At 40.2% G+C, this 8068-nt stretch overlaps 1 long non-coding RNA gene across 2 annotated transcripts; it reads right to left on the reverse strand.

Moving 5' to 3' along the window:
- Positions 1-204: 204 nt before the first annotated feature.
- LOC117866658 (uncharacterized) lies at positions 205-7309 on the reverse strand. Of its 2 annotated transcripts, none has more exons than XR_011899041.1 (2): positions 1309-7309; positions 205-624 (listed from the first exon to the last, which is right to left on the reverse strand). It is a non-coding gene; the product is annotated as an uncharacterized lncRNA (long non-coding RNA). The 2 variants fall into 2 exon arrangements; XR_011899040.1 differs by having other exon boundaries at positions 205-1220.
- Positions 7310-8068: the final 759 nt, after the last annotated feature.

Genomic DNA, 8068 nt, shown 5'->3' on the forward strand with positions numbered 1-8068 from the left:
TGAAGTAGCCTATTTGTCTTGGAAGGTGGTATTCCACAACTTTCTAAAGTTTACATATAAGTTTATTTTAAATTTATGGAGTAGGAGATGAAAATTGATTCTATACATCCTCATGCTATGTTTCTGATATGCAACTTATAATACGCTCTTCGACTTACTTCCTTGTAACAGAAGTGCAGCACATAAGTATCTCGTCCATATGACTAACAATAATATACAAATATATTTCACATACAATTATATTAGTTTAATTAATATGTTTAAATTATAATTATTAAAATGAAATTCAATTTCAAGGATCCGACCTAAATGAATCCATCCAAAGTCGCGCCCCGGCGGCCAGCCTGCTGCTGCGGCTGCGGCCACGCCGCGTCGTGCTAAAACGTGCGGCACGCACGGCGCCGCCTCAGTCCCCGTCCGTCTACACATACTTGCAAGCAACCGGCAGCCCAGCGATCGTACTGTACGGCGTATCGAGCATCCCGACGCATTCACACGGCGAGTGTGTGCCCTGTGCGGACGTGGCCTCCTCCTCGTCCTTGCGATCACAATCAGCCACACCCAGATCTGCAGGAGCCGCGACGATTACTGGCCAGCAAGTGGCCGGAAGACGCCATCAAGAACCTAATGGAAGATAATATTCAAACCATACCACAACCATTATAGAGATGCACATATTCCAAGAGAATATGCAGTGAGATATTAGAAGATCTGATATACCAAAGAAAAATAACAAAATAAAATGAAAAGAAAAAATCTTCTGCTGTGGAGGCTGGAGGGAACATCTCAGACCCTATTTCTTGTGCGCATCCTATCGATCAAGATTCAAGACTAACAACTAGACTGAGCGTCGATGGCTGACAGTCTCCAAGCAATTTGGGGTCTTATTGGGAAACGTAGAAATTCTGAAATACTCCGTATTAAAAAATAATATGTTTAATATAATAAAAGGCACACCTTTACACAATTATGAAATTTTTGTATGTGTACTTTCATACAATATTTAGAAATATATCAAATTTAATGCCAAAAATGGTAAACATAATATTTACATCAATATGTGAAATTAATTCGAATAGCACATGTATATGAACATTATGTTTCCTGGCTTATTATCAAGATAATAAATAAAAGAAAATCAAATCCTTAGAAATTTGAATGATCAATTATCTTGGAAATCTTGGATGGGTGACGCGTACCGCTTTAACCTTCATGAGATTCTAAAGAACAAGAATTAGCATTAGGGCTAGGGATGGATGGATGGCCAAAATTCAGTTCAGGAATCATGTATCACATTCACGAACTCACCTCGATCAGTAGTAGTCACACTAGCCTTAGTGCCTTGTGCATCGCCGGATTGGTTGAGATGGCTATTGGCGAGACGACTGGATCACCCTTCTGCTGTAGTGTTGTCCGCTGCATATGCCCACCTTGCATCTATCACCCATGGGCTGCGGCAAAGCAGGGGCCAAGAGCTCGCCATCTGCGGTTGTGACACCCAATTGCCGATCACGACGGGAAACCCGGAAGGAACAATTGTGGTGCGATTCGTAACACGATGCAACACGAGCCGGCGCAATGCAGCGATTTTCCAGTTACCTTGGTCAATCGTAGTATGTGGCGGACATGCAATAGAACCAGAGGGATGGAGTTCTAGGCCTTGGGCTACCAAAATTGCTCCACCCCACCCCCATTTTTGGGGGCCCTGAGTAGTCATCCACCTCGATCATACATTTTTGGGGGTGTTTGGATAGCAGAGGCTAAAGTTTAGCCCTGTCACATCAGATGTTCAGATGCTAATTAGGAGGACTAAATATGAGCTAATTATAAAACTAATAGCAGAACCCCTAGGCTAAATCGCGAGACGAATCTATTAAGCCTAATTAATCCATCATTAGCGAATGGTTACTGTAGCACTACATTGTCAAATCATGGCCTAATTAGGCTTAATAGATTCGTCTCGTGATTTAGCCTAGGGGTTGTGTAATTAGTTTTGTAATTAACCTATGTTTAATACTCCTAATTAGTGTCCAAACATCCGATGTGACAGGGGCTAAATTTTAGCCTATACCTCCTGTCACCACACCCTACATTGCGACACATCTGCCGTAGGGTGGTCAACAAACGACCACTTTCAAAAAAATTAAATATTATTTTTTTATTAATAAGCTATTCAAGTTTTTCTATACACCTCCGTTCCAAATTGTACGTCGTTTAGGTTTTCTAGATACATACTATTTATCTAGATATAGTGTATATGTAGGTGCATAGTAAAAATTATAATAAAAATTATAATTGGCCTACAATTTGAAAGATGGAGTCCTGCTTTCCGAGAAAGACAAAATAAAAAACCAGAAATGACCGTTGACCTGAAAGTTCTGGTCGTCTGCGGCAAGAAATAGGCCCAACTCCAGGAAAGGAAAACATTCTGATGATGGATGAAGCTGAAACCACCAAGTAGAACAGAACGGCCCAGAACGACAAGCCAAGATGATCTGGGCTGGCCCGTTTAACATTGGAGTATAATGGATTGGAACGTCAGTCGGGCATCGAGACCGTCAAGGGCTCAGGGACAGGGAGGGTTGTTGAACAATGGCAGTTTCGACCACTGACGGTCCTCCTCAGTTTGGGTCGGCCCGACTGACGTTCCGATCCATTCCTGGCGGACTGAATTAATTTTCTGTGGTTGTGCAAACTTTCCAAGGGAAGACACTACAAATAAAAGAAGGAATCGAACAAACAAACCGAAGTCAGCATCGATGGATGGAGTCGTCGAGAGAGGAGATAGGATACATTACTGCAGCTGTCGCTTGAATTCAATTCAAGCTCTATCAATCCTGGCCACCTGGTCGCCGCACGCCATGAGACCCGTAGCCGGCCCGAGCCGGCCGGTCAGCCCCAGCGGGCAACGGACGCCAGCGCTGGCGGGCGTCCAACGCCGGCCGGCGGCCGCGCCCGACACGGCCGGCCATCGTCAACGCCTGCATCCGAACGGCACATGGCATCTCTGTCTCCTTGGATGCGACCAGCGACGACCGGCCGGGAGGGAGTAAGCAGTGGCCGGAGCGCGCACGCCGTGAACAAGCTTCCGCTATGGACGCAATAATCAACAGTGACGACGGCTCGATCGGCCCTGTTTTCTGTCCCTGCAATCCCAAGTCTCGAGACAGCTGATGTATTTTGATAGGGGAAGCTTGGCTCGCTCCCAAGTCCCTATACTCCCAAAGTCTCCCAAGACTCAAGAGAGAGGCTCTCTCTTCTCCACGAGATCGGCATCGGCCCATTGGTGGCGCCAAGCATCAGCAGAGTGTGGATCCGATACCGTTTTGATAATGGCAAGACTTCTGCTATCGGTTTACTTTTACCGTTTTGATAATTCAAGCATCAGCAGAGTGTTCCGGCTGTTGTTTATGTAGGTCAGGATCGACATGCAAGCTCTATGCCAGACCCTAATTACACCGATCGCATTCTGATGACTGTGTACTATAGGTTAAAGAACAATTCTGGTGACAGAGATGATTCCACTGGACACTGGCGATTTTAGTTTGTCTCATCCACTTGTTAGCTCACGGGATGGGTGCGTTTAACTTTGGAATTTGTTTGTCGAACTGAATCAGTGCATTTGGCGCAAATTTAATTGCAGTCACGATGCCCAAGTTTGGATGGACAGGAGCAGAGGTAGAAGCAAGGAGCCATCGGGGGAGAAGACGACGCTTTAGAATTCAAGCTGAGTGATGCTCTGCACTGTAGAAAACTGCAAGTTGCTTTATCGTCGTCTGAATACGAAAGCGACAAGTAAACCTTTATCGAAACCACGCATCTTGTAGATCTTTATCAGATAGATAAATGTCAATTATACCCCACTGAAGATAGGTGGATAGATAATAGAATCAAGGTTGCCATGTCATTTACCTTATCGTGAAAGAAGGGGACGCTGCTCTTGTATATGATAATTCACTCATTATGCATGATGCAATAAGCTCGAACAGATTCCACGTCAAACCCCATTGATTAACGACAGGTGTACTATAAGGTAATCAGGTTAGGTTATTTATGCTGTAATTGTTCATGTCCACGTGGATCCCATATGATGCACTACACTTAATACTACAAAATTGTAACAATAGTACTAGCATACGGATAAATAAAGTGACTGCAGCTAACCTAAGGGCAAAGACTTCTGCGGTTTTCGCAGTATGTTCTGTGTTGCCATCGTGTTCGAACATCTACTCCATCCCTTTCAAACTATAGGTCATTTTGATTTTTCTAAATTCATAGATGTTTGTATGCATCTAAACAACTTACTATTACTAATTGGAGACTTCTTTTGAAGCCTTCAGGTGAAGCCACCTAGGATTCTAGGTGGACACTCTAGAAAAAAGAGAGAAACTATATATTCTTACGAAAAATCAAAATATCTGGCCATCAATTAGTAGGCTCAAATCATCATAATCATTGGATCTATTATATTTTCTAAAAATTACCCACCATATGCCATTATGAAAATAGCCTAAAGTAACCTCTAAATCTATATCTATATTACTCACCTCTACCATTATATAAAATAAACTAAAGTAATCCCTAATTTTCATCAAAATTACCCACTTATGTCATTAAATTTTTTTTTGAAATAACCTACATTTGCAACTAAATTTCCCACCATTAATAATTAAAAATAACTTAAAGTAACCCCTTAAATTTGTATCAATATTACCCACATATGCCATTATTAAAAATAGTATAAGATAACCCTAAATTTTAATCCAAATCGTCTTAATTAAAAATATACACCAATATACGATTCTAAATTATCTATTTTTACACTATTGGTATATGATATAATAATTAAGGTATATGCAGGTAGTGATGAGAACATAGATTTCTATGTTAAAATTATAGCTCAAATTTAGGGTCCATCAAACAAATTCAAGCGCAAATCTGCATTGCAAAGTGAAAAGTTAAAGATTATAACTGTGAGTGAAAACATTATAGAGTAATTACTAACTAAAATCTATTGCAATCGGATGAGGATAATAAGTATATATCTATATAAGTGTTGTGTTTGAATATTTAAAAATAAGAGGTAGCTCAAGGTAATAGTTTTTAGCAATGTGGCCTCATTTTTTTTCATTGGAGACTCCGCATTAGTTTTCACAAGAAATGCTAGAAAAAAAGAAAAATCTTAGAAATTCTCATAAAAATCAGAAATATCAAACACCAATCCTGTAAACTTTAATAATCACAGTCATTGGTCTATTATATTTTCTAAAAAGTTACCCGCCACTATCATTATAAAAAATATTCTAAAATAAACCATAGAACTATATCTAAATAACCGAGCTATGCCATTATACAAAATAATCTTAAGTAACCTATAATCTTCATCCAATTTACTCATGCATATCATTATAAAGAATAGCTTAAATGCTATTCTAAATTTGTATCTAAGTTACCTAGGTATATTGTTATTAAAAATAATCTAAAGTAAACACTTACATCGTAATCTAATTGTCTTCGTATGTATCATACAAAAATGTTCAAAAGTAAACTAATATATGACTTTAAATTACCTATTTATGTCATTGTTAATATAGAAATACTAAGTTAAGGTATATACACATGATGAGTGTCACCATGTAGACAATTTATAGATGTATGTGAGGAAGTGATGAAAATATTAATTTTTATGCTAAGCACAATGTATGTAGGTGTGATACAAAATGAAAAAAGTGTGAATGTGGATGAAAAAGTGTATATAGTAATTACTAACTAAAACTCAATTACAACTGGATAAACACAAGTACACATCTATACGAGTATCATCTTGAAGTATTGAAAAAATGAGAGTAGTAGGTAAATAATTTTGATTATTAGCTAGGAGTTTAATTTCTAAATAATTTTTAAACACAATAGCTTTTAAAAATATTAGCCCGTGCGGGAGCACGAGTTGATGGCCTGGTACACTATATTTAGGTGTATATACAAACAATCATGCATATAGAAAAGCCAAAACGATCTATAATTTAGGACAGAGGGAGTAGTTGATTGATTTGTAGATATTTTCGCAGGGTGATGCACACGATTCCTTGGTATCTAATTTGTTTAATCATCGGGACATAGAAAGTGATTCTATGGTAAGGGATAACTAATGACCTTTCTGCTTGGATTTTGTTTTCTAATGGGCACTATATTGTTAGTTAAACGGTCGGTGGTGGGGGAGCCTCTGATGTTTCCATTATATCCACCAGTGTGGGTTTCTTTCAACCATGCATACTGCTGAAATGGTTCTAGACGGAAAACAAGATATGCGCTCTTCAGCTTCTTGAGTTATGTCGTCGCTGGGCGAGCCAACAAGAAGCATTCAACCATGCGAGGAAAGTGGAAGAAGAGGAGCAGAGAGGATGGGTCCGGTCCCCCACTGCATAGAAGATATGTATTTTTCCTCTGTTCATCGTTCTCAACTTCTCAACTATACCGTGTGATTTCAGAATTTTACAATCCAAATCGATTGGATTGAGAATTCACAATTCGAATCTGTCAGAATCTACAATTTCACTTATTTTACTTTATAACAGTCACGACCCTATGATTTCCAATTAATGTTACCTAGCTAGAGACTTTCGGTGATTCGACACGTTTCAGAACAAGCGATTCTCACAGCCTTGATGGTGTGTTTCCCACAACGTTGTTTCGACATCTAGGCGTGGTGACCTGAACTAATGGAGCATAATGCAGAAATGGCTCTAGAAGCAAACAAAACTGCTTTACCTGGGCTAGCCTCTGGAGAAGATAAAGCCGATAAGCTGAGGTGCCACCGGAAGAGTCATGCATCACAAAAGGAAAAAAAGGCCATCTGATGAAGTGTTAAGGTCTTGGCAAGTTCATCGCGAACCTGTGCATGTGTTGCTGCTATGTGTCTTCTCGCCGTGCCCTTTGAGTATATTGCTTTTGCTTTTACATCTCCGCGCGTACGTCTTGAGGAACAAGTTTTTCTTCTTTCTCTCAAGATCGAGGCACATGCATTAATTTGTAGTTTCTCTGATTAGGATGTGATGAGGAACCCCTTTGGTTTGGATCGATATATATCGTGCACGTAATATTCAGCTGCAGGATACAATTCGGTGTCGAAATGCTAGCTAGCTTCTAGAAGCAAAACTATAGCTAGGCGCATGGATGGACTCTTTTTACCAGCTAAGACGTGGACGGATGAGCAGAATTAGAGGATGTTTGGTTTGAGTCTAGTTCATGTCACGTCAAATATTCGGATGCTAATTATGAGGACTAAACATAAGCTAATTATAAAAGGCTAATTCACGAGACGAATCTATTAAGCCTAATTAATCCATCATCAGTAAATAGTTACTGTAGCATCACATTGTCAAATTATGGACTAATTAGGCTTAATAGATTCATCTCGCAAATTAGTCCATATCTGTGCAATTAGTTTTGTAATTAATCTATATTTAATACTCCTATTTAGTATCTAAATATTTAACGTGATAGGAATTTTATACCGTTCCGGAACAAGATGCGGAGAGAAAACAAGAAACAAAAGTGGGCACCAATCCCGTGATAGCTAGACCGGCTTTTCCTTTGGATTTTTCCAGCGGCGGCCCATATAGGGACCGTTGATGCATGACTGGTTGTGGGGCCCTCGTCCTCCGATGTTTGCACCACATCCACCAACGTGTGTAGTTTGTTTCAACCGCATGCAAGCATGGGTTCGAGAAGCAAAGCAAAGACGCATCATCAAGGACAGAATTTTGAAACCAGGAATGGGACAGGAGAGCAGAGCAGAGGCACAGATGACACTGATCTAGCCTAGCCGCTTTTAGTGCTTTATTGCATGACGCATCCCTTTTGGTCGCGGCGCTTTAGCTCTACTCTATGTACCTCGGCCTGTGGAAAACCTTTATCTTCTCATATGATGATAATGTTTCCAAGTGGCGCGCATTAGTAGTGTTGTTGTTTGGTTCGGCTGTAGTGGTGGGGTACCACAGCCTGGCCCTGTGTGTTTGGACCCTGCACCGTTCAGGAAGCATATCTGTGTGTGTGAAGTTTAGGACCT

The sequence above is a fragment of the Setaria viridis genome, chromosome 8, assembly GCF_005286985.2.
Source record: "Setaria viridis chromosome 8, Setaria_viridis_v4.0, whole genome shotgun sequence".
Lineage (NCBI taxonomy): Eukaryota > Viridiplantae > Streptophyta > Magnoliopsida > Poales > Poaceae > Setaria > Setaria viridis.